The sequence below is a fragment of the Microcaecilia unicolor genome, chromosome 1 (genome assembly GCF_901765095.1).
Source record: "Microcaecilia unicolor chromosome 1, aMicUni1.1, whole genome shotgun sequence".
In the NCBI taxonomy this organism is placed as follows: domain Eukaryota; kingdom Metazoa; phylum Chordata; class Amphibia; order Gymnophiona; family Siphonopidae; genus Microcaecilia; species Microcaecilia unicolor.
In genome coordinates, this window is record NC_044031.1 from 270003218 (window position 1) to 270030604 (window position 27387).

Below are 27387 nucleotides of genomic sequence, written 5' to 3' on the forward strand. Positions count from 1 at the left end.
GTTATAGAAGGAACCCCTGTTGTCAATGTATGCCTGCTTTCGTTATGCGAAGCATTTGATAAATGTATTGCCGTTGACTTAATAAAGATATTTAAAAAAAAAAAAAAAGACGGAACCAGATTAATCATAATAGCACTAAATAAAGAGGTATGAGGGAACCAAGAAAATGTCCCATGTGCAGGACAACTCTATAACAGTGTGCCTATATTTAGGAACCTAAAGGATGCCTATGTGGCACCTATTCTAGAAAGGAAAGTAGGTGTTTAGAATAATGGTATATACGCAAGTATGTGTGCACATAATTATGTAAATGTCAAAACTCTACCTATGCACTATCTTTAAAATATCCGTATATCTTACACTGTGCATATTTTTTCAGGTAGCATGTGCGCTATTCTATAAATATCCATATATCTTACATAGGGGTCCTTTTACAAAGCCGTAGTAAAAAGCGGCCTGCGGTAGTGTGGGTGCATCTTTTTGGTGTGCACTGGGCCACTTTGTACCATGACTGGGAAAAAGACCATTTTTTTAATGGGCCGGGAAATGAGCATGTGGAAAAATTAAAACTAGCACCAGGGGCATAGCCAGACCTCGGCGGGAAGGGGGTCCTGAGCCCAAGGTGAGGGGGCACATTTGAGCCCCCCTGGCACCGCCAACCCCTCCCCCTGCCATTTTTGACCCCCCCCCCCCAACCCCCGCCAGCCAAAGTCCTCTTCTCCGGCGCAGCCGTGTTGCTGATCTGCAAGGCTTCTGTTTCTGTGAGTCTGACGTCCTGCACGTAAGCTCTGAAACTCGCTGCCAAAGGATGTGGTAACAGTGTTTAGTGTATCTAAGTTTTTAAAAGATTCGTACAAGTTCCTGGTGGAAAAGTCCATAGTCTGCTATTGAGACAGAGATGGGGGAAGTCACTGCCTGCCCCGGGATTGGTAGCATGGAATGTTGCTACTATTTGGGTTTCTACAAAAATTAAGGGAGAAAAATTGTCACTCCAAAATAAGAAATTAAGACAGTGAAGAGGAGTGTCGTAATCGAACAAAAGTGGTAGAAGTCATATAAAGCTACTCATTTTACAAAAAGATTTTTTTAAAGTAAATCCATCATAAGACAAGTGTATCAGCTATGTGATCTCCTATAGCCCAACGCTATTTCAGATCTGCAGCACTATGTATATACTAATCATCTGCTTCTCAAGCTGTAATATCTTTTTTATTTTTAATATAAAGAATCTCTGAAACACTAAAAGAGAAATCAGCAACCCCAGTACTTAACTGACACCAAACTGCATGATGCACTGAAGCCTCCTGCGGTAATTTCCCTGTTTGCATGCGCTAATTGTGCATTATTTATTTTTTTGAATTATGTTTTGGGAGGGGGCATTTCAGGTTTGGGATATGGACAGAGAATGAGTGTGGAGGCACTAAGCAGCTAGCACATTCACATGAGCACATGCTAACTGGTTAGTACATAAGTATTGCCATACTGGGAAAGACCAAAGGTCCATCAAGCCCAGCATCCTGTTTCAAACAGTGGCCAATCCAGGTCACAGATAGCTGGCAAGATCCCAAAAAAGTACAAAACATTTTATACTGCTTACCCCAGAAATAGTGGATTTTCCCTAAGTCCATTTAATAATGGTCTATGGACTTTTCCTTTAGGAAGCCGTCCAAACCTTTTTAAAACTCCGCTAAGCTAACCACCTTTACCACATTTTCTGGCAACGAATTCCAGAGTTTAATTACACATTGAGTGAAGAAAAATTTTCTTTGATTTGTTTTAAATTTACTACATTGTAGCTTCATCGCATGCCCCCTAGTCCTAGTATTTTTGGAAAGCGTAAACAGACGCTTCACATCTACCCGTTCAACTCCACTCATTATTTTATAGACCTCTATCATATCTCCCCTCAGCCGCCTTTTCTCCAAGCTGAAGAGCCCTAGCTGCTTTAGCCTTTCCTCATAGGGAAGTCGTCCCATCCCCTTTATCATTTTCGTCGCCCTTCTCTGCACCTTTTCTAATTCCACTATATCTTTTTTGAGATGCGGCGACCAGAATTGAACACAATATTCGAGGTGCGGTCGCACCATGAATCGATACAAAGGCACTATAACATCCTCATTTTTGTTTTCCATTCCTTTCCTAATAATACTAACATTCTATTTGCTTTCTTAGCCGCAGCAGCACACTGAGCAGAAGGTTTCAATGTATCATCAATGATGACACCTAGATCCCTTTCTTGGTCTGTGACTCCTAACCTGGAACCTTGTATGATGTAGCTATAATTCGGGTTCCTCTTTCCCACATGCATCACTTTGCACTTGCTCACATTAAACATCATCTGCCATTTAGACGCCCAGTAAGTGGTCTGTCATTAATTATTTGCAGTTGCATGACTGCTAATGACATTTAGCACATGAACTGCAGATCAAAAAATGGTAAATGTGCTATTTTCCCACCACAGTAAAAAAAACAGGCTTAGCAAGCAGGGAAGACCCATCTTACAATGTGCAAAGCCCATTATTTTTTTTACCATAGCTTAGTAAAAGGACCCCTAAATGATGTTCTAGACCACTTAATTTTAAGAAATTATGAGAGATCCAAGAAAAAGGAAATTACTTAGGAGAATTAAACATAGGTAATATAAATAAGAAAAAGAAAAAAGGGTAACTAAGATCCAGAAAACAAGAAAAGAGGGAAAGATGGAAGGGACAATGTATATAAAGGCAATCACAGAGCTACAGCAAAAAATAAAACAGAGTCACAAGACAGGTAGAGGAGGTGAAGCAAAATGAGAAAATGGCCACTGTCACTGTGCAAGAGATGCAGGTTTAATGTTGTTTTGTTTCCTTGTATGCACTATTTTCACATGTACAGGTCCATGACTAAAGTACTGAGATTTATGTGCATTCTTCCTTCTTCAATCTAGATGGCTCCTTACTCTCTATAATGACAATTCTATAAACTGGGTGCTAAGCACCCATAAGTGTTTAGAACATAAGCATATATGCCCCTTAAGCAGAATTTTGTAAATAAGTGCCTATCATGCATAGCATGTAATTTAAAAGGGAGGATACACATGGATGAGACATAAGTGGGGCTCCCACTTACATCTACAATTTTACAGAATACTGGAAATTATGCACATCCCTGCTGCATTTAGGTGTCCACACTTACACCAGCGGTATGACTAGTATTACTACAGGCACTTACACATCAGGCAAGCTGATACTGGGTAATGCTAGTATTCTATAATGGAACTTAATTAAATTCTGGAAATCATTACCAAATAATATGGTAAAAGTAATTAGCTTAGCAGGGTTTAAAAAAGGTTAGGATCATTTCCTAAAAGAAAAGTCCGTAAACCATTATTAAGATGGACTTGGGAAAATCCACTGCTTATTTCTAGGATAAGTAGCATAAAATCTGTTTTACTCTTTTGGAAACAGGATATTGGGCTTCATGGACCTTCGGTCTGTCCCAGTATGGCAACACATATATTCCTATGTTCTAACTTTAGTACCTAGGTTCTTTTATAGAATAAGCTTCTGCAATGGAGTTGCCCCATTATAGAATTGCTCCTATGGATACAATAGGTGCCTCCATTTAGATGCCCTGATGCCATGGGTTACAGCCTATTTGATAATAGTATTGGACATCCCTCTCCCGCCTTTCTTCCAAAGTACTGTATACCTATTGAGATACTGAAGTCTTTCCCCATACGCTTTATGATAGAGACCACTGACCATTTTAGTAGCTACCCTCTGGATCTACTCCATCCTGTATATATCTTTTTGAACATACACAGTACTCTAAATGAGGTCTCACCAGAAGATGCACTATCACCTCCTTTTTCCTGCTGGCCATTGCCTTTTCTACCTGTTTGGCCACCACAAGAGCATCACATACGATCACCCCTAAATCCCATTCCTCTTTTATGCACAGAAGTACTTCACCCCCTAAACTGTACGGCTCCCTCAGCTTCTTGTAGCCCAAATGCATAATCCTGCACTTTTTGGTGTGCAATCATAGCTGCCAAATTTTGGACCATTCTTCAAGTGTTGCTAGATCCCTATTTGTGCGGTCTAAATGCTGGCACTTACATGCTGAATTTGGGAAATTCCCCTCTTCCAATATGCCTGGAAGCTATAGAATTTTGCTGTTCATTTTTTCCATGTGTATTTGCTGGTCCCACTGTACATGCCAGTAAACATGTCTATTTGGTAATGGTACTTGTAACCTGCCAACTCCCATCAACAGGTTCAAAGCAGATGAAATAAAATGCAAATTACAAATGAGAATAAGAGAGAAAAAAAATAGAAACTGAAAGAAAAAATAAAGGCTAACAAAGAAATTTATTTAAAAAATAAGTTTTCAATTGTTTCTGAAATAATAAATAAAAAGAAACTGTCCTTAGCCCAACAGGCAAAGAACACCATGCCGAAACTGCCTGATTGGGAAATGAAGGAAATAGGGATGTTTTATTTTTTACTTTAAGAAAAGATGGAAAATAGACCGAACACGATTCCACAGCTCATGACAAAGAAGGAAATAATGGGAAAGTGAACAAAGAATATAAATATTCTGGACAAGTACCTCTGAACATTTTATGTACCCAGCATGATCATTTGAACAAAATATGTGCTTTAATGGGCAACCAATGGAGTTTCATAAGCAGGTATAGCATGATCAAGTCTTTTGCTGGCATCCTTATATATATATATTTTATAAATGGCTTTGCATTCAGCAGAGCCTCTTTTTTGGACATAGTGGGGATATATAAACACCTCAACCTGGACTTCTCATTTCCACACGGGGCCCATTTTCAAAACGGGGCTTCATGCATGTGTGTGTGTACGTCTGTATACACAGATGAACACACAAACACAGATACCACACACACACACACAAAGTAATGCACAATGTTTTCTCTAGGTGGTATTTTAGGAGCTGCAGAAAAGCATAAATTAGAATGTAGATGTATTTTAATTGGTGTTTTTCATTGACTGTCTATGTGTCTGCCGTATTTTATGGTCATAATTGCTGGTTATAGTGTTGTATGTGGAGGCAGGTTGCAGATCCAGTTTTTCGTTAAGTCACATCTGTGAAGGAATCCTAGGTGCTCTGGAAAAGACACGTACTAAAGTATCTTTTCATTAGCTATCTGCCATTCCAGTGAAACATAGCACAACATATTAAGATTCTAGCTGGCTTCATGGGGAGGAGCGACAACTACCAATAATACATTCAAGACACTTTACCTGCAAACAGCAGTCTACAGGATCATTCACATGATCTCAGTGTCACTGCCCTCAAAGACCTAATAGTAGATCTTCATAAGTTTTGAGTAAGAAAACATATGGTGAGGACTGGATTCATTAAACAGCACTGAAATAACAATATCAAAAAATATCTGTGCAGAACGCTGTCTTATAAATGGTGCTCTGAGTTGCGATATGTTTAGGGCCCAGTTTATTAAGGTGTGCTAGCATTATTAGTGCACGCCAAATGCTAGAGTCGCCCATATGTTCCTATGGGCGACTTTGCATTTAGCGCACGCTAATCATTAGTGCGCACTAAAAATGCTAGTGCGCCCTTAGCACAGCTTAGTAAAGAGGGCCCTTACCCCCGTGTTTACTAAAGCTTAGCTCGAGTTATCTGCAGCAGGACCCATTTTATTCCTATGGGCCCTGCTGCAGATAACTTGAGCTAAGCTTTAGTAAACAACCCCCAAGTATTTATGGGCCAGATCAGTGGCGATCCTAGCCAGCATGACACCCGGGGCGGATCGCCGATGCGCCCCCCCCCCCCCGGTGAAATGACACCCCCCCTGGGTGCATGCCGCTGGGGGGGGGGTGCCGCGGTGCGCACCTGTCAGCTGAGTTCGCTAACTTCGCTGCAGCTCCCTCTGCCCCGGCCGGAACAGGAAGTAACCTGTTCTGGGACAGAGGGAGCTGTAGCGAAGTTAGCAAACTCAGCTGACAGGCGCGCACCGCGGCACCCCCCAGCAGCGTGCACCCGGGGCGGACCGCCCCCCCTTGGTATGCCACTGGGCCAGATTCTATATATGGCGCCTAACAAATCCACAAAGAAATGATTTCTGCCTAAGCATATTCTATAAGCGGAGCCTAGAGTTACATGTGGTATATAGAATACGCTTAGTTGATATTTTAGGGCCCTGTTTACTAAGGTGCATTAGTGTTTTTAGCGTGCCTACACTTAGCACGCGCACTAACCATGTAGGCACCTATAGGGATATTGTTGGCACGTACATGGTTAACGCGTGTTAAAAACTTTGACATGTCTATAACGCTGCTTAGTAAACAGGGCCCTCAGTACCTAAATCTATGCACGTCCATTTACACCAACAAAAACATGGCATAAATCTCAGCGTTTAGATTTACATGCACTAGGCCATATTCTGTAACTATGCATGTAAATTTTAGAACGCCCAAGACACACCCATTTCCCTACCCATAAATGTACCCCTTTTGAACTGCATGCTTTAGAATTTAGGCTTATAGTATACGCTTAGCGAGTTGTGTGAAAATTCTCATTATTGCCAATGTTACATGCGTAGTTACAGAATATGCGTGGATTTCTGCGCGTATCTCTAGGCGTGCTATATAGAATCCAGTCCTATATGTTTATTTATCCCTTTTTCGTGTTTTCCTGTTAGATTGAGCAGTGTCTTATTGCTATTTCATGCACTTTTTGGACATTGTGCACTGTTTTAAGGTATATACCTAAATGTAGATCCCATTTGCTTTTGCTTTTTGTGTTTTTACAACAAATTTCAGTTTACATCTTAATTTTTATTATTTTATTTTTAATATTTATGTACTTACATTTGATTTTATTTAATTGTGTGTGTTCATTATTTTTTTTGATTTTATATTCAGTGTATGGATTACATTTATTTGCATTTTTTAATGTATATTTATGTATGTTTTTAATCTTTAGACCCCTGATGCAGGCAGTTTTGCTAAACACGGACCGTGTCGGGTCTGTCCAATAAATGTCATTTGACGCCCCCTATCTTGAAGACTCCTTGTGCTTTTGTTCTCTGCTCTGAGTTGCGTGCCATTTATAGAATAGTGCTTAGAGCTGATTTTCTTGACAAACTGTGGGCACAAGGACTGGTGTAAATCCTGGCACATAAGTTAGGCGCAGATCCCCAGTATTCAGTAATACTGTGCACATCTTTAATGAACACCCCTGACCCACCAATGCCTTTCCCATGGCCACGCCCCTTTTGAGTTGCACACTATAAGATTTGCGTATGGATCTTTATAGAATTGTAGTTAGCAAGATGCATGCGCAAATCCAAAATGTTGCCAATTAACACCAATAATTGATTTTTAGCACTCTAATTATTGGTGTTAATTGGATCGTTTACACTTTTGTTCCATGTGCATCTCAGGATAGCACGCAATTTTGCACTCATAAATTTGGGGGTAAGTTTCTTGCTCACCATAGACTCAGAATAGAATCAGCATCAGCTTTCTGTTCTAACTAGTATAAAAGGCCCGTTTCGGTAGGCAATGAAACAGGCGCTAGCAAGGTAATTCCCCCCCTGCAGCGTCCTTCCTGTCTTCCCTGCCCCCCCCTGCAGCCACCCATCTGGTCTCAGGACCCCCTCCCCACCAACCCTCCTCTGCCCCTGCAGCCACGCATGTGCAGCGGCCCTCCTCTCTCCCCTGCAGCCACCCATGTCCAGCGACTCTCCTCTCCCACTGCCCCCCCTGCAGCCACCCATGTCCAGCGACTCTCCTCTCCCCCTGCCCCCCCTGCAGCCACCCATGTCCAGCAACCCTCCTCTCCCCCTGCAGCTACCCATGTCCAGCAACCCTCCTCTCCCCTGCCCCCCTGCAGCCACCCATATCCAATGACCCTCCTCTCCTTTCCCCTTGCCCCCCCTGTAGCCACCCATGTCCAGCGACCCTCCTCTCCCCTGCCCCCCTGCAGTGTCCCTTCTGTCACCCCTGCCCTCCCCTGCAGCCACCCATCTGGTCTCAGGACCCCCTCCCCACCTCCCTCTTCCCTGCCCCCCCTGCAGCCATCCATGTTCAGTGACCCTCCTCTCCCCCTGCAGCCACCCATGTCCAGCGACCCTCCCCTCCCCCTCCAGCCACGCATGTCCAGCGACCCTCCCCTCCCCCCTCGGTGCATAACCCAAACCCCTACCCCCCCAGTGCATCACCCAAGCCCCTACCCCCCCTCGGGCACATCAACCCCCTCGCCACCCGCAGCCACCAATACTAACGCTGTCTGGCCGCTGCTGCGTCTCCTGTTGAGCAGCAGCGGCCGGTACAAAAAGAAAAAAGCCCAAAAAAGATTTTAAACCTGAAACACGGCTCCGTAGACAGCCATCTGGCATTGGCTGTCATCTCTGCAGCCGCTCCTCCTCTCCCCTCTGACATCGCTGCACTCCTCCGGGGTCTTCCTGCAGGGGCAGTGACATGGAGGAAAGAGGAGGAGTGGCTGCAGTGACGACAGCCAATGCCAGATGGCTGTCTACGGAGCCGCATTTCAGGTTAAAAATCTTTTTTTGGCTTTTTTCTTTTTGTACCGGCCGCTGCTGCTCCACAGGAGAAGCAGCGGCGGCGGGACAGCGTTAGTTTTGGCGGCTGCGGATGGCGAGGGAGTTGATGTGCCCGAGAGGGAGGGTAGGGGCTTTGGTGATGCGCCGGGGGGAGGGTCTTGGGTGATGTGTCGAGGGGGGGGTAGGGGCTTGGATGCTGCACCGGGGCGGAGGGGCTTGGGTGTTGTGCCGAGGGGGGGGCACTGAGAGCTGATTGGTAGGCAGGGGCTTGGGTGTTGCACCGAGGGGGGGCACTGACAGCTGTTTCCTAGGCAGGCACATGGCTCCGCGTGTTTCCCTACTCCTCCCCTTGCCTTGGAATCAGCTGTCAGTGACATCACTGACGTCAGTGCATTCTAAACTGCCTAGCAGACCATCTCCAAGGGAGCCACGGTACCAGGCACATTAGAACGTTGGAGGTGAGAATTATTATATAGGATCAGCACACTGCACAGTCAACTCCACCAATTCCATCTTGTAGCTATCATTCTATGCTGTCCCACAGCCCTACCTTTTCATGCTTTCTTTTTTTTCTGTATCTTTGCAGTCAACAGCAAAGGGTCAAGTGATTTCTGAGTCTTTCTTTTGGAAAATGGTCTGAAGAAAAGAGTAGTATGAGCAGCTCATAATCCACTCTTGTTCCTTATTAATTATATGCAATTCAGACAGATTATTCATTTTACAATCTATTATATCAAAACCACACATTTAAAAAAGAAATTGGAAGACTGCTCATCTTTATGTAGCTAATAGCTGAAAAATTGAGCAAGGAGAGGAATTAAGGTGGGGATAATCATTATAATTAATAAACACTTCCTGGGCTGTCCATTGATTGAAAAGGTTTATTTTGAGGGGTAGCTGCTAAGCTAAGGTATAATTGTGCATTTTACCCCTGCTCAGTTCACCAATCTGTGGTACCTTAGTACCACAAGTAGGTTACTGGTATGTTAAATATACATTTTTGTTGCTGGGCCAGGAACATTAGGAGTTCCTAGAAGGGGCGTAGCTAGGTGGGGCCACGGGGGCATGGGCCCCCACAGATTTGGCCTTGGCCCCCTGCTTTCATCTCTCCCCCACCGACGACTCTCCCTTGCCCCATTCGACCCCCCTCCTACCGCCGCCAACCCTCCTCCACTGCTGCCATCAGGTACCTTTGCTGGCGGGGGTCCCCAAACCCCGCCAGCTGAAGTCCTCTTCAGCGCCAGTCTTTGGCGCATTGCTGATCTGGATTCTGTTTCTCTGAGTCCTGACGTCCTGCACGTAGGAATGTGAAGGACGTCAGGACTCACAGAAACAGAATCCAGATCAGCGAACGCGCCAGACTCGGAAACCAGCGTTGAAGGGGACTTCGGCTGGTGGGGGTTGGGGAGTGGGGGTTGGGGACCCCCGCCAACAAAGGAACCTGGAGGTGGCAGGGGAAGGTTGGCGACGGCGGGAGAGGGGGTCAAAAGGGACAGGGGAGGGGTGGCAGCGCCGGGGGGGGGGGGGTCAAAAGTGGCAGGGGGTCAGCGGTGCCAGGGGGGGCTAAAATGTGCCCCCTCACCTCGGGCTCTGGACCCCCCTCCCACCGAAGTCTGGCTATGCCGCTAGTTCCTAGCCACAACAATGCAAAGATAGTAGGCCCCAAGTTGTGTCCACTATCTATTTAAAACCATTTAACTGGACAGGAACGGCTCCTGACCGGTTATATGGCACTTAACCGGCTATCCGACAATATTCAGTGGGAGATCACCAATTACCTCCCGTGAATATTGCCGGTTAGCACTTATTCCCAGATTCTATATAGTGCGCCTAGAGTTATGCTAGATTCTGCGTATAAATCTAGATACATTCTATAACTACATACATAGATTGTTTTAAGAAGCTGTTAAGCGTTAACAGCTCTGAACAAGCAATAACGAGCACTAATTGGCAAAAATTAGAATTTACGCATGTACATTGCTAAGCATATTCTGTAATGTACTGCGCCTAAATTCTAGCACGTGCAGGCAAAAAGGGGCCAGCATTGAATATTCAAGCTCAGTGCCAACCATGTGAGGCAACCCGGTTAACTTCTATAGTCTGAATATCGGGTCCACTATCTTTTAGAGGGCCTAGTATGAGCTGAGCCCAGCCACCAACACCCACGATCACATTTCCCCACCACTCTCCCAATATCCCAGTCAGGCCAAGCCCAGTTGCCTACCCTCCCAACCTCCCAGACATATCAAGCTTCCCAGCCCCCTACCTCCCAACTCCCTTCCCCTCCCACATGCCTCCTGGCACCTACCAAGTGTTTTCTTGGTGTCTTGATAGGTGCAATCCCCCATCCCTCGTTGTTATGCAAATTGAATAATGCAGATTGCATTTAACCCCATCAGCTTCAAGCTTCAAAAGGCATTAAATGACTCCTTAGATTCTTGTCCAAATTATTTGCTCAATGGTCCACCTTTAGAGGTTAAAAGTTGGATTACCACTTTTGTTAAAAAATGTTTTAAATACTGGTTATTTTTAGCATTCTATTGGTGAGATTGTTCTCATATCTATACCAAAATCTACAAATTTGGACTTAACTTTGCCAGCTAGTTATCGGCTGATAGTGCATTCCATTGTTCACCAAACGAGCAGAATCGGTGGTTGCAGAGCAACTTTCAAATTACTTAGACAAATACCAAATATTACATCCATCTCAATTCAGTTTCAGACCAATGCATAGCACTGAAACCTTTAACATTAGTGATGTAAGTAAGGGCAATACTTTCAACAGGCTTCCAAGTCATGTTTGACTTATCTGCAGCATTTGATATGATGGATCACATATTATTGCTTGCTAAACTAAGAAAGAGGCATTGCAGGGCCAGTTTTGAACTGGTTCATGAAATTTATGAACAATCAGAGATATGTAGTTAAGAAGAAAGGGAATATATCAAATGCTTGCCAACCACCCTGTGGGATTCCACAGGGATCATGGTTGTCACCTATTCTTTTTAAAGTTTTTATGAGTACTCTAAAGACTTTGGCCCCCATCTTCAGACCAGGGGAGATAGCCAAGCTGTCTCCCATGGTCCACGCTGAACCCAGATATTCAATGATGGACGATTTCTGGTGCCAGGCATTGAATATCCAGGGGTTTTTTCGGGTCATTTGAAGATAATCGGCTATGTCAATATTCAGACATAGCGGTTATATTTAAACTGGCCAAAGATATACCAGGGTTTGACGAAGCCAAATATGACCATCATACCCGGTTTAAAAATCAGCGGACAGCTGGTTATCTCACGTGATATAACCGGTTATCCACCAGCCGCTAAATATGGACATTCAGCGGAGTATAGCCAGTTATACCCTTTGAATATCTGCAGATAGGTGGTTAAGGTCTATTTAACCGGTCAGCATCCATTCTGATCGGTTAGTTAGCACTAAATATTGAGCAGTCTTTCTATATCAGTATCATATATAGTGCAGACTTTCTGTATCAGTAGATGAAACTATTCTATCGTATGCAGACGACATTTTTATCTTGGCACCAGTATCCAGCTACTTGAGTTATGTTTCATCTAAAATATCTAAGTGCATAGAGAAGCTCAAACTTTGGGTAATATCTTCTGAGTTAAAGCTAAATGCAAGTAAAACAAAGGTCCCTCGATTTATCAACCATGTGGAACTTTTACCAGAGGCAATTCAAATTGGTCAAAATGAACAACTGACAGTTGAGAGATCTTCCAGAGTACTAGGAGTAATTTTAGATTTGACTTTTTACATTTGGAATACAGATTAATAGCCCCTTTAGCAAAGTCTTCAAGCTAAGATGATTGCAAATTATAAAATCATATTTTTATGAATATCACTTTAGACTATTGGTTCAAAGTCTTATTTTATCTCAACTAAATTATCGTAGTGTATTATATCTGGGCATTTCAGTGAAATTACTAAGGGCTCCTTTTACTAAGCCACAGTAATGATTCCTGGCGTGGCAAATGCGACAAAACCAATTCAGTTTCTACCAGCTTTGTTGCATTTGACGCACAGGAATCACTACCGCAGCTTAGTAAAAGGAGCCCTAAATCATTTACAATTGCTACAAAATACGGAAGCCCACATGATTTTTAGCTTACATAAATTTGATTGTGTGTTACCACTTTTAAAGGAGCTACACTGGCTCCCGTTGCAAGCATGTATCATATTTAAGTCCTGCTTTATGATTTTTAAGATTTTATATGGTCTAACCTTGTTGCAGGTTATCAATTTGGTTTCTTTTTCACCGAGACTGAGTTCAGGTCAGAGTTTACATCGATTTGACCTAGTTAGTCTATCTTTTAAGGGAATAAAATTTAAAAAGGTCTTGGAGAATTCATTTTCCTATGAAGTTGTTCGGGTTTGGAATAATTTACTGCTTAAGAAGTAATCTTCATATATCATTTTGGAAGGGTGCAAGAACCTTTTTATTTGAGAAAATTGTAAACTCAATTATTTAAGCTTGTGAATTTACCTGTAATGTCTAATTGTAATTTGTCATGATAATTTAACTTATAAGACTCTTTGGACTACAACAGAGAATAAGCAGGTTAGAAATGTCAATTTACATTAGATTAGATTAGATTAGATTAGCGATAGTCTCATGATACTACCACAAAGGAGTCAGACTGCCAAATAAGGTACCACTTTGAAGCCAGGAGCTGAAGAGGCAAGAATGACTGTGAATTCTTCCTCCCCAGCCACAAGAAACCAGAGAAATCCCCAAAAAGGTGCAAGATGGTGCGGGATTGGGAGTTTGGTCTGTTTGGGATGTTGGGGGACCTGGCCAATCTGAGGTGTTGAGGGGTAGAAGACTGTCATCAGCCTTAACACAAATAACACAGCTTACAAGGTTAAATAGAATTTGCATTATTCAATACGCATAATAATGAAGTGCTTTGCGTGCATTTCATTTAACTTACATTGTGCTACAAAAGAATTTGCATTAAGGGCAAATCACGCACAATTTTGTGATTTAGGGACCCTTTTACTAAGCAGCGTAAGCATCTATGCACGCCCAATGTGTACCAAAATGGAGTTACTGCCTGGCTACCACATGGCTCTTGCAGTACTTTCATTTTTGTTGTGCATCCGATGTGCGAGCCCAAAAAATAATTTTATTTTCAGACGCGTGTATCGAACACACACCAAGTGGCATTTGACATGCATAAGTCATTACTGTTGGATTATTTGTAGTAAATAATTAGCAGATTTTAGTACACACAGCTTCAGCTTTAGAAATGTTAATTTCTTTCTTCATCTCTCTCTCATTCACCCCTGAATAATTCACTGCTGAGTCACTTTAAAGTTGAAGTAACAAAACATCTGTTTACTCACAGTTTGCAGTTAGATTATAATCAGACAGGCTTATATATACATATTACTATACATTTGTATTATCAGCTCCTTCCATGTGCTTAGATGGTAATGGATGCTCACACCACCATAGATCCTCTCAGGTTAGGAGAGATCATGAGCTCCATGTGCTGCATCTGCTGTGTCTAACCCCCACAGGAAGTTGCATAGCAGTGTGACCTCTCTAAGTAATTCACATCAGAGGTCACAGAGTAATCACAGAGAAATAATAGGTGACAGGCAATGCATGTAAAATACAATTACATTCCAACAAACCCCTTCTCATGCATAACTGTCATGCAATTATTTATTCATACAAAGTCCAAGCTTTATACGCAGATTCACAAAATGTTCTCTGGGTAACGGTTTGGTCATGATGTCAGCTGTCATCTCACTGGTGTGACAATAGTGTAGACTGATGACCCCTTCTTTCACCAACTCTCGCACGTTGTGGTATTTCGTTGCGATGTGCTTGGTGCGTGACTGAACCTTGTCATTCTGTGACAGTCGGATGCAGCTCTGATTATCTTCCATTAACTGGATTGGTCTCTTTTCAGCTATTCCGAAATCCAGCAAAAGTTTTTCAATCCACATCAGTTCTCTGCACGCTTCCGATACGGCCACATATTCAGCTTCTGTAGAAGACAAACTCACAATACTTTGTTTATGACTGGCCCATGAAATGTGTACATTTCCATACATAAACACATATCCACTTGTGGATTTATAATCAGAATGATCCCCTGCCCAATCTGAATCACAGTAACATATTAGTTTTGGATTACTATTGGCTGAAACCTTTAATTTACAATCAATGGTACCCTTTAAATACCTTACCATCCTTTTAACTGCAGTCCAATCTGATTTGGTAGGTGAGCTGACCCTTCTGCTCAAAATTCCTACTGCATTTGCTATATCAGCCCTGTATGTGGTAGCTAGATATAAAAGCTTACCTATGGCTGATCTATATTGGATGTTATCTGGTAAAGGTTCTCTTACTGTTTCATCCTTCAGAAAATCAGTGATCATGGGAGTGCTTACAACTTGGGCATCTTGCATACCTAAACTTTCAATAAGCTCGTTTATTTTCTGCTTCTGGCTTAGAAGATAAGAACCATCATTTTGTTTCTCAATTTCTATACCAAGATAGTATGACACATTACCCAGTTCTTTTATCTCAACATTGTGGTTTAAACACCTTACAATGTCCTTGTACTCTTGCTCACTTTTGCTTGCAATGAGCAGATCATCAACAAAAGCTAAAATGTATGCATATTGTCCATTTGTGCACCTAGTGTACAAGCATTTATCTGCTTCACCTTGCTTAAATCCCAAATTTGTCAATATTTCATGCAATTTATCATTCCAACATTCTGCACTTTGCTTTAATCCATAAAGACCTTTGTTTAATTTACACACTAGCTGTCTTTGTTTTGTATTTATGAAACCTGTTGGCTGTTCCATGTACAAGTCTTCAGTTATATCTCCGTGAAGAAACGCTGTTTTCACATCTATGTGGTTGACTTGCATGCCTTTTGAGACTGCAATGCTCAGAAGTGTTCTTATTGTCTGTGTTTCACTACAGGTTTCACCTGTGTTTCACTACAGGTGCAAACACTTCATCAAAATCTTCTCCATATTTTTGAAGATATCCCTTTGCGACTAATCTGGCTTTATACCTTTCCACTTTTCCTTGTGCATTCCTTTTTAACTTGAATACCCATTTGCATCCTATAGCTTTCTTGCCAGGAGGTAATTTTGTAAGAATCCAAGTATTATTTTTATCCAATGCATCAATTTCTTCTTGTGCAGCTTTACGCCATTCAGCAGCTTCTTCTGCTGGCATTTTCTCAATCTCATCCCATGTTAAGGGCTCTTGAGCTTCTGCTGACTTTGTTAGGTAAGACAGTCTTGGGGGTGGAACACCTTTGTTTTCCCTGGATGAGCGTCTGACTACAGGTTGGTCTGACCTTTCCGCATCCTCTAAATCTGAGAGTTCTTCTCCAATTGATTCCCCTTCTCCAACTGTACTGTCTTCTTCAATGATCCTTTCTGTGTCTGCTTCCTCTGCCTGTTCCTCGTTAGATACAGGTGAGTTGCTTTCAGACATCTGCCTTGGTATGGCATTTATATACACTGGCATGTCTATTATGGTTCTAGTTTCATATTCTGGATGATAAGGCTCATCTGGGATAATCCAGCCTTTATCAACCCTTTTGTTTTCATCAAAATATGTAACATGTCTTATGCCAACAATGCCAGTTTTCAGATTCAAAATTCTATATCCTTTGTGTCCTGGAGCATAGCCAACTAAAATGCCCCTTTCTGTTGTGGAATCCAGCTTATGCCTTCTTTGCTTTGGTATATGAGCATATGCTGCACTTCCAAATGTTCTTATGTGTGACAGGTTTGGCTTCCTACCATGCCATGTCTCATGTGGTGTGCGCTCAGCGCCTTTAGTTGGCATTCTGTTTTGTAGGTACACTGCTGTGAGAATGGCTTCCCCCCATAGTCTTTTAGGGAGATTGCTATCTGACAGCATACACCTGGTCATTTCCACAAGTGACCTAAATTTTCTCTCTGCAACAGAATTTTGCTCTGGTGTATAAGCTACTGTTGTGATATGTTGAATGCCTTCTTGTTCTAGAAATGTGCGCATGCTTTGTGAAGTGAACTCACCACCATTGTCGGTCTGAAGAACCTTTGGTTTTCTTTCAAATTTATTGCTCACCATGGCTACGTATTTCTTCAGCATGTCTGTGACTTGACTTTTTTCTTTCAGCAAATAGGCCACACAGTATCTAGAGAAATCTAGAGAATATTAGCACAAATCTGTTATTTCCCAATGATGGGATATTAAACGGTCCACATAAGTCACTGTGTATTAAGTCCAGCACTTTATTACTCCTATTTCCTGTGTATGCAGGAAATGAGGGTCTCACACCTTTTTGAGTAACACAGTCTATGCATTTCTCCATTTTTACCAGCATCTGCACTTATCTGAATGCCAGTGGCCAGTTGCTTACTGTAAAGATCCTGGATCACCTTAGAATCACGATGTCCCAGGCGGCGATGCCAGATTTCCAGACTACATTTACCATCATTCTTCCTTACTTGCGCCATATGTGAGGCTTCACCTGAAATGTTCAGCTTATAAACATCATTATGCATAAAAGCTTCAGCATACACTTCATCATTTTTAGAGATTGTGCACTTACTGTTTTCAAAATGAATCACAAATCCCTTCTTATCTAATGTAGATACACTAAGCATATTACAAACTGCTTGGGGAATATACAAGACATCACTTACAGGAATTTCTTTAACTTCATTAGACACTTTGCATTTTAAGAATCCAATACCTTTTGCTTGGATCTTAGCAGTCCCTGCGTTTGCAGTTTTAAGAATACCTTCCTCTGGACACATTTCCTGAAAGAAATCCTTACAATTGGTTAAATGGCATGTGCTCCCCGAATCCAAAATCCAAGTACTTTCATTTGAATTATTATTTACCATAGTCAAAGATTTTTCTGCCATTAGAAAGCCCTTGTGTTTATCTTTGTCCTTCATACATTTCCTGGTTTGAAAATTCTTTAGTTCCATTGGCTTAGGTGAGCTAGAGGGAGTGTTTTGTGTTTCCTTACACCATTTAGATACATGTCCCTCCTTTCCACATGAGTAGCAAATCAGCTTGCCCTTGGGTGGAGTTTTCCCATAGCTCCGCCTTCCTCTGTTCTTTGCCAAGAAATTTGTTTCATTTCTCTCTGACTTGCTTTGAGAACACATCTCCTCAGAATCATTTATTATGCATTCCTGCCTTAGTTTTGATGTTGCCTGTTCAAAAGATTGCCCTTCAATGGCCTCATTTACAGACCTAAAAACATCAAACTTCTTTGATAGTGAGGTAAAAAGAAATGCTCTTTTCAATGCATCACACATGGGAATTCCAGAAAGTTCTAGCTTTTGAAATGAAGACATAAGATGCATAATGTGATCATTACATTTACTTTTATCCCTTAATTTGGTTTCATTCAACTCTGCCAACCAAATTGGTTGCTGCTTTGCATATGTAGTTGCATACATAGTTCTCAGTTATATAAAATGTCCTTTGGTGTATCTTTTCCCTCCACTAATATGGCTTGTTTCTCTGAGAGAGCTTCCAAAAGCATGCACTTCACATAATAGTTTGCATTGTCCCATTCAGCCATATTTTCATCTGTTCTGTCTTGATCTAAGCATATATTTAATCTTTTTGCTCGAAGGAGACATATGAATCTTAGTTCCCATTGCTGATAATTAAACTCAGTTAATTTAGGCACCTTGAGAGAATAGAACAATGGTGAATTTCTTCCCTCAGCCATTTTCTTAGCCTTCTGTCTGCTGTGTGGGGGGAGAGAGAGACAGACTGAATCTTTCCTTTAAAACTTAAGAGAAAAATGTGGCCTTTTTTTCTGCCTGGTAATATTTCTCTTCTTTTTCAATTCCTGGACCCTGGGCCCATAACCCTTTTGTTGGATTATTTGTAGTAAATAATTAGCAGATTTTAGTACACACAGCTTCAGCTTTAGAAATGTTAATTTCTTTCTTCATCTCTCTCTCATTCACCCCTGAATAATTCACTGCTGAGTCACTTTAAAGTTGAAGTAACAAAACATCTGTTTACTCACAGTTTGCAGTTAGATTATAATCAGACAGGCTTATATATACATATTACTATACATTTGTATTATCAGCTCCTTCCATGTGCTTAGATGGTAATGGATGCTCACACCACCATAGATCCTCTCAGGTTAGGAGAGATCATGAGCTCCATGTGCTGCATCTGCTGTGTCTAACCCCCACAGGAAGTTGCATAGCAGTGTGACCTCTCTAAGTAATTCACATCAGAGGTCACAGAGTAATCACAGAGAAATAATAGGTGACAGGCAATGCATGTAAAATACAATTACATTCCAACAATTACCACGTGAGACTTTAATGCTAGATCAATGGCTGGCGGTAAGGTCTCAGACCCAAAATGGTTGTGCAGCAATTTTCATTTTGCCGCACGTCCATTTTCGGCAAACATTTTAAAAAGGCATTTTTTGCAGTTGAACTGAAAAATGATTCTGCGCATGCCCAAAACACACGCCTCCACTACCGCAGGCCATTTTTCAGCACAACTTAGTAAAAGGACCCCTTAATGTGTTATTCCCTTAACATGTTAGTAACTACTTCCCTCTTTGTCTTCTCAAGAACAACCTAGCATTCACATTCACATGCACAGGGTTTCTATCAAGCATCAATGTGGGGAATTTTTTCCAGCACAAAGGAAGTAGAACCACACTCAAAGTTTTTGTGAACTACGTCAAGAATACCAGTTGTACTTGAGTGCTAGTTGCACATACCTGCACCTAGGGAGGGCTCAGGAGCAGCCTCTCAGGGAGACAAGTGAAATGAAAACCTAGCTGCCAGCTGTATGGGTTTCAGTGGGTGCTTGAACACCCCAATACTGAGCAAACTCCTTCACTGTGTCTGGAGAGGTTTTTTTTTTAATTTATATATTGGGATTAATTAACTACCTTTATGAAGAGAGTCATCCAAAGCAGTGTACAGTAGGTACAGTTTAATATAAAATTTACAATTTTAACAGCATAACAATAGTAAAATGATCAATATAAACATAAATACAATGAATGAGGTAAACTTGAAAAAGCAAACTGAAACCTAATAATAGAACTACCATGAAACAGGATCAAAAATATAGACATTTGACAGCACTGAAATTCAAATAGCTGAGCTATAATACAAAGTCAGCATAATACTAATGAAACATCTAACAAGCACACATTAGAACATTCAAATAACGTTTACTATGATGCTAATGCTTTTCTACAATACAGCTTACCATGTAGTCGAGGGGCCAAGTGCAGATATATAGATGGAGACAAAATGGGTGGTACAGAGTCAGGTGGGATAAATAGACGGCTGGCTAAACTCAAGGCAAATCTTTGTACAATTAATCAAGATATAAGGAACTGGTCTAAGTTACAGTGTGTGTAGCAAGCCAGTCCAGGTACGGAATGAGTGTATAGTAAGTCACCCTCTATGTTGTGTTGCGTTTAACACTCCTGCTCTTCTGGAAAAGATTCCTATCACTAGAATGAGGAGATGGGCATTATCTTAAAAGCAGAGTATGGAAAAATTACATGGGGTGAATTCTATAAATCCTGTCTAAAAAAAACTGGCGTGGAAAAAAAACACTTAAGCACTATTCTATAAGCCACGTCTAAAGTTAGGCACAGTTTATAGAATAGCACTTAGTCCCGGGGGTCACACGTAAATTTAGGTGTGATCATTTGCACCGACAAAAATGGGGTGCAAATGTGCCCGCCTAAATTTTATGCACGGAACCCCCTTATTCTATAATTGCATGCATAGCCCAAAACCTATGATCCTCCCCGAATCACCCATGACCCTCCTATTTCTGCACTCCTTTTTATAGGATATGCATAAAAGTTAGGCATGGATCGCACAACTAAATTTACACACATACTTCTTACTTGATTCCAATTAGTCCCAGTAATTGCTTGTTAACAAGCCAATTATTGGCACTAATTGACTTGTTATTCAATTAAATTGCATGCACAAAGTGGGTGTGTGCCCAAATTTGCATGCGCAGTTTTGGGCGACTTTTATAGAATTGGGGGATGGTGTGTAGCACAACAGATCATGTTAACGACACCTTTATTGTACAGAACGTATAGGACTGAAACAGTACTTTGCTATAACTTAGGCAGGTGGGAGTGAGAGTGATTAGATGTGGCTGGGACAGGCTGGTGTAATAACACAGCCTTTTTGTGTAACCTCACTTTTTCTGAGGAGACAGGGGGGAGGAATCATCAGACAGCTCATAACCATTACAAAGCACAAGCACCATGGCCAATGCCCCAGTTGAAATTTACCCCTAACATGGAAACTTGGGGGGGGTCTTTTAGAAAGGTGTGCTAGTGTTTTTAGCGCACGCTAAAAATTAGCTTGCGCTAGCTGTGCAGATGCCCATAATATTTTTAGCATCACATATTTTAATGCACACTAAAAACACTAGCGCCTTTGTAAAAGGGGCCCTTGGTGAAGGCAGATGCAGGAGGTGGTAAATACAGACAGACAATGTTTTTGCTCAACGAGGCAAAACACTCTGCAGGGAGCAAGCGCAAACAAAAATCACAGCAGAATGGACAAAGAAGATTGGAGATTTTTATTACAATTCTTCAAAATGACTCCACACTTACCATGATTGAGCATCAGGGCCTGCATTAGGAGTCTGTACAAATTACAACAACCAAGGTCTAGATAGATATTAAGTCATGATAAAATCAATCACAGCCTTGAAAGAAGAAATTCACAGCGTGTCAAAACAGCAACGCAACTGGCATTCTGCCTCCTTATGGCGCTTGTATGTCTTCTGACCAGGAGCTCCCCACTCTTCAGTCTCTCAGCAAACTCAAAGAGGGACAGAAAACATTATGATCGGATATGGGGATAATTCAGGGAGTTTTATGGCTTAGGCAATGGGTCGGGATGTAAGCCAGTGTTGCTAGAAATATAAACTGCTTTGGCATATATAAACAGATGCTGTTCAGAGCCGAGGATGTGCCATGATTAAGGATATGTTTATGCTCCTGGGAGGTACTTTAATATAACTGTATCCCGAAAACAGTAAATAAAAAGCTTTAAAAATGTTAATGTCAGAAAGTCAAAAATTTTAGGTCAGTAAACAAAGCAACAGAGTATACTAACGATCTGGGAAATCAAAATGATCAAGCATCTCAGACTTGTTAACTCTCTCCTTCAAAGTTTGTCACAGTGGTCCCATAGTACTATCCTAACAGACTCCGGGGAAGACTAGAGGAGCAGCCACATATGCTAATGATGTTAGATGTCTAGGAATTTGTGTTTTCACTTTCAAAAAAAAAAAATAAAGACAAAACATTTATATTTTAACTTATTTTAGGTATATATATATTTTTTTTCTATCTGTCTTTATATATTTTTTTTCTGTCTATCTATCTATCTATATCTATCTATATCTATATCTATCTATATATATATATATATATTGGGGCCTGCTAAAAGGGGCCATGCACTATGACTAGCATATGGGTTTCCCCATGCACTGAGAACAATTTTAGCGTGGCTGTAAAATTTCTATTTTTTCTATTAATGGTCTGCCAATACTTTCCATATTAGCGCATGGCTATTAGCAATTGAGCCTTTACTTACAACTATTTAGTAGGCAGAAAGGGCTGATGTGGTAATCGGTTGTCACACAACAATGTACCTGCGCTAACCTATTAGTGCTGGGCACGCCTACTCTCCGCCGCAAACACTCCCTCAGGGCTCCTTATGCCGCAAAGCATGCGCAGATGCCTGAACTACCACAGGGCACCTGATTCCACTCCACAGTCGTGTATTTTGGCGCGCAAGAAGCATGCTTAGTAAAAGGACCCCTATGCTTGCATCTTGTTTTAATAAAGGAAGCAGTTTAAAAGCATCTGCACGTGTTCTTTTAAAATATGACACTTTCTTTACTTAAAGCTTGAACCCGTTTTACAGGTGTAACAGATTCCAGCACGGGATGAAACAAAATGGCAACGAATGTGTGTCATCTTGGTTGTATCTACTGCCTGTACTGTATTTGTCAATTTATTTTACACTTTTAAAAAGAAAACATCGCTATTCTTGTAGGTACACACAATGAAGTGTCACTAAGGGGCCCTTTTACCAAGCAGCAGTTAAAGGGGCCCTGCACTAGTGGCAGTGCGTGTTTTTGCCGCACCCACAGGCTCCTTTTACCACAGAGGGTAAAAAGGATGAAAAAAGAAATGGCCGTTTGGTAAGTTCAAACTTGCCATGCAGCCATTTTTGTTTTTTGGGGGGGAGAGCACTTAGGGACCGTTTTACTAAAGGGTTGGCGCATGGCAATCGCTCCAATCCAGAACTACCACCGGCATTAATTCTGCCCCCCAGTGTGCACCAGAATGTTACCACCGGGTTAGGGCGGCAGCCCTTACTGCCACCTCAGTGGGTGGCAATAAGTGCTTCCTCCTCCTCCCCCCCCCCCCAAAAAAATGGCCATGTGGCAAGTGTGAACTTACTGCATAGCCATTGATTTTTCAGTCCTTTTACCCTCTGCGGTAAAAGGGGCCTCGTCGAGCAGCAAAAACACATACTGCCGCTAGCACAGAGCCCCTTTAACCATAGTTTGGTAAAAAAAAAAAAAAAAGTCCCTTACTGCCACCCACTGAAGTGGCAATAAGAGCTCCTGCACTAATCCGACAGTAAAAATACAGAAATTAATTTCCGTAGCACTGGAAATGGTCTTGCGCTGGGGATGGAATCACTGCCGGGCTGCTGCGGTAGCCCGGCGGTAGTTTGCAGATTGGTGCACGGCAAGCCTATTGCCCTGCGCCAACCCTTTAGTAAAAGGGACCCGTAAGTGTTTAACAAAAAATAAAAGCCCATATCCAGTTTTCACAGAAATGGACCCAGAAATAATCAGCCATTCCTTTTTTTTACCTCAAACGTCAGAAACACGAGATAAAGTCCCTCTCTCGGAATAGTGCAATTTTCAACACAGGCAGAATAAATACAGGAAATCTCTTTCCTGGATGCTCCATGCGGAGCGGGGCTTCCCTGTGCCTTTTCAGACGTCAGTGGGCACATACAGTGTCCCCTCTGCTCAGGGCTTTCTGCCGATACCCGAGCGCCCTCTAGTGTCAACCCTAAGTACGGTCTTCTCCTGACTCAGTCTGTAAGGGTAAGGGTAAGTCTCCATCCATCTCCCTAAAACTGGAAGAGTCTCAACCAAAAAACTATCAGTGGCCATCTAGCTCTCCTGATTTTTTGTTTGTTTTTTCTTTTTTTGCTATAGCTTCTTCCTCTTTTTATGCATCATTTATCTGCATAGCTGTTCTTACAGTGTAATTAATATTGTTGAATGTGCAATAGTACAGGGTGATGCTGTACAAGTCCCTGTGTGTGACACAAAAAGATTTACATTATTACGTTTTGAAATTGGGAAACTATATTATTTTGCTGCCTCCTTGATGAATTTTTGTTTTCTTCCCTCCCACTGACTTGAATTCCGGATCATGTTCTTTAAATCATCCCGGCACTCAAAGTTAATTTTGCCACTAATAGGCACAGGAGAAAGAAAAAAAAGTGACAACAGATGCAGCGTTATCTAATTATAACGAGGCTGCCTCAGCTTCAGAAACAATATTTCCTGTGATCTCCTGCAAAGCAAGAGGAAGTGAAGGGTAGAAGGTTTTGTACAATAACAGCCCAGCAGCAAACACCTGATATAATGAAGAAGCATGTAGCAAGTTATAATAACCTAAATGCCCCAATATTCCTAGAATACATTTAAATGTGGGTTTGTGGATTTTTTAAATTTGTTTGTTTAGCATTCAAAAATTATGCATTTAGAACAAAATCTCTGACTACACACCAGTCATTACTCTACAGGAATAATAACCCTAGTATTTTTTGCATTAAACATGTACCGTAATTAATTCCATTTTTGCCATGCATTTTCTTTTCGCACACTTGAAAACGCAGAATTGACAAAGGAACATTTTGGTTGCTGTGTCTATTAGATGGGATTCTGCTAAGACCAGGGTCTGATGTGGATCTGGTGATCGCAGCATAAAACGAAAAAGACGAAAGACAAACAAACCGAAAACAGAGTGACAGTACTAAAGTGATGCGCCAGGCCTTAGCTTTCAGGAGTAAGTTAAGATGACTGCTATCCATAAACCCAACAACACGTTTCCCTTCACACAGTTATCAGAGACACCCAGAATTTTAGGAGCAACTACAGAACCTGGAATTCAGAAAGTCATTTTGGGGTCCTTTTACTAAGCCACTTATGCCCAACATGCGCCAAGATGGAGTTACCACCCGACTACCATGTGGATCTTGCGGTAATTTCATTTTTGGCACACGTCCGCTACGAGTGTCTGAAAAATATTTTTTATTTTCTGACCTGCGCCAAGTGGCATCTGATGCGCATAGTTCATTACTGCCCAAATTCTTTACCGCTAGGTCTATGGCTGGTGGTAAGGTCTCAAACCCAAAATGGATGCGCGGCAATTCTGATTTTGCCGCCCATCCATTTTCAGCAAAAAAGGCCTTTTTTACAGGTGCACCAAAAAATGATTCTGCGTGCGCCCAAAACCCGCACCTACACTACCGCTGGCCATTTTTCAACACGTCTTTGTAAAAGGACCCCTTTGTTCATTACTCTCTCTCTCTCTCTCTCTCTCTCTCAAGGCACAGAGCACATTTTTATTCTGAAGGTAACATCGGTATTCTACATCGTCCATGTTATGCATATGCTTCCTACAAAAAATAACCTGAACCACAAAAATCAACTTTACTTAGAAAATCGGAATTGAATACCTTTCCGGGTTTTTCTGTCTTTCATTGTGAATGACTGGCTCAGGACACCTGTGCCACCCCAGTTCTGGTCATTGAAACCTTATCTAACAACAAATTTGCATTTGGTATTATGCATGTGTAAATATAGGTCTGGATATGTAAATCAGAAGTCACCTACTGTCGGACACGTTCAGACAAGCTGAGTTAATAACTCTAAAGTTCTCCACAAGTGAGATAAAAAGACTTTCCCTTAAACGTATTTACCCCCTTCATTAAAACGCATTTCAGCAAGACCCAAAGGAGAGGATTAGATGGGGGATTGTAGCACACTATGTACAAATTTACAGCATGGGAAAGAAATTTCACACCACCTGTAGCACTGATTTTCTTTTTTGCCCTTAAAGAAGAAGAGGGAGAGAAATCAGATTGAAAAAGAAATTACTTCTGACCTGTTAAACTGAACAATAAACATTAAAAAATATATATATATTACTGGCTCCTTTTTCCTCTACTGTTGCCTGGCAAGTAAACATTTCTGTTTACCCAGGGCATGCAGTGTTTCTCTCTGTCACACACACACACAAATTATGGGCAGATGAGAAGGGCTAGAGAGACGGTGTCTCTGTACCTGCCTCTGCATTGCTGCCTGTCCCAGCACCTCGTCACGGTTTTTCTATTATTAGAGTTCTTGTCCTGTACAGATCTGGAGTACAGAATGTCACGGACGCTATTGCCTGTCCTAAGTCACTTCATACCCCGGGAGAAAAGATCACATTTGCTCCGAAGGGTATTGCAGAGTAATAGATACCACAGTAGTATCCTCAGCAAGCAGGAGGAGAGGTACTAAACGGGTTTGCAAAGAAACCGGATGCAGAGCGCAGCTTCTGTGGCATTTTGTTCTTGATTGAATATAATTTTGGAGGTGGGAGTTGCAGTGATCCAATAAAGCAAAACAGGACTAAGCTATTACCCCCCCCCCCCCCCAAAAGATAATCCACCCTGTTCTAGAAGTGCGATCTATGACGCTCCCTATACTGAGTTGCAAAAAAATAAAATATTGATTTGTTTAAGCACCAGATCATCATATTCACTGAAATACGAATCTCTGCTGAACTGTCAAATAAGCTACCTAAACAGTATATTCGTTAAAAAGAACTCTCTGCAGTGTTAAAACCATCGCTTTGCTGTTCCTCTTGTTTTCCTTGTCCTTCTGTTCTGCTTAAAACTTCAGAGAAAATGTTTCTGACTGTTCAGATCATTGCCAGCACTAAACGGATAGAAACTGGCAGTCCGCCTCCCCCATTTTTATTCACAAACGTATTTAAGGATCGCAGTTACAATAGTCTTGTGTCACCCGGGGGAGGGGAAGCACTAAGAAATCACTTTTAGGAGTAGGGGATAAGAGAGCAGTGACATCATTATAAACAGTCAAAAGTTTGAGGTTTTATTAACACCCCCAACGTTCCAAAATAATTAGATCAATCAGTCGGTCAATAAAACACACTAAGTTGATAGTGATGGGAGTGTCAGCACAGACTTCCCAACAACCCTGAAGAGTGAGGATGCACCTACCTGTCTGCAAAAAATGCTCAGCAGAAGTTAAGTGTCGATCCACGATTCTTCCTCTTTAACGAAGCATAAAAAGAAAAGAAAGGAAAAAAAACTGTGTCTTTTTTTGTCACTTCCCCCACCTTTTTTTGTTTGTTTAATTCAGCAATCGGCGCCAGTGAAGATGCTGCTGGGATGACTGGAGTGAGATGCCTCCGGAAGCCCTGGCTCCATCCTCAGCCCCAGCGAAGATGCTGCCCGGGTTCTCTTAGCTGTGACAGGCGAGAGCAGAGCAGCCGGGACTGGGAGGAAAAGAAGCTGCGGAGTGAGGGAAGGAATGTGGGAGGACTGGGTAGCAAGGAGAGAGCACACAGCTCCTGCTCCCGTGGACAGATCCTCCTCCTGAGCCCGACCTCCCTCTCTGTGCCTGCTCTGTGCGCTGCTTGTTGCCAGCGCCCCCTGGGGTTTTCAGTTTGAACTGAGGC

At 41.9% G+C, this 27387-nt stretch overlaps 1 protein-coding gene across 1 annotated transcript in view; it reads right to left on the reverse strand.

Moving 5' to 3' along the window:
- Nucleotides 1-27166, reverse strand: part of CPNE4 (copine 4) — a 932436-nt gene extending 905270 nt beyond the window's left edge. The window contains exon 1 of the mRNA XM_030206477.1: nucleotides 26927-27166. The gene's annotated coding sequence lies outside the window, so the exon portion shown is untranslated. The remainder of the gene's footprint in view (nucleotides 1-26926) is intronic.
- Nucleotides 27167-27387: the final 221 nt, after the last annotated feature.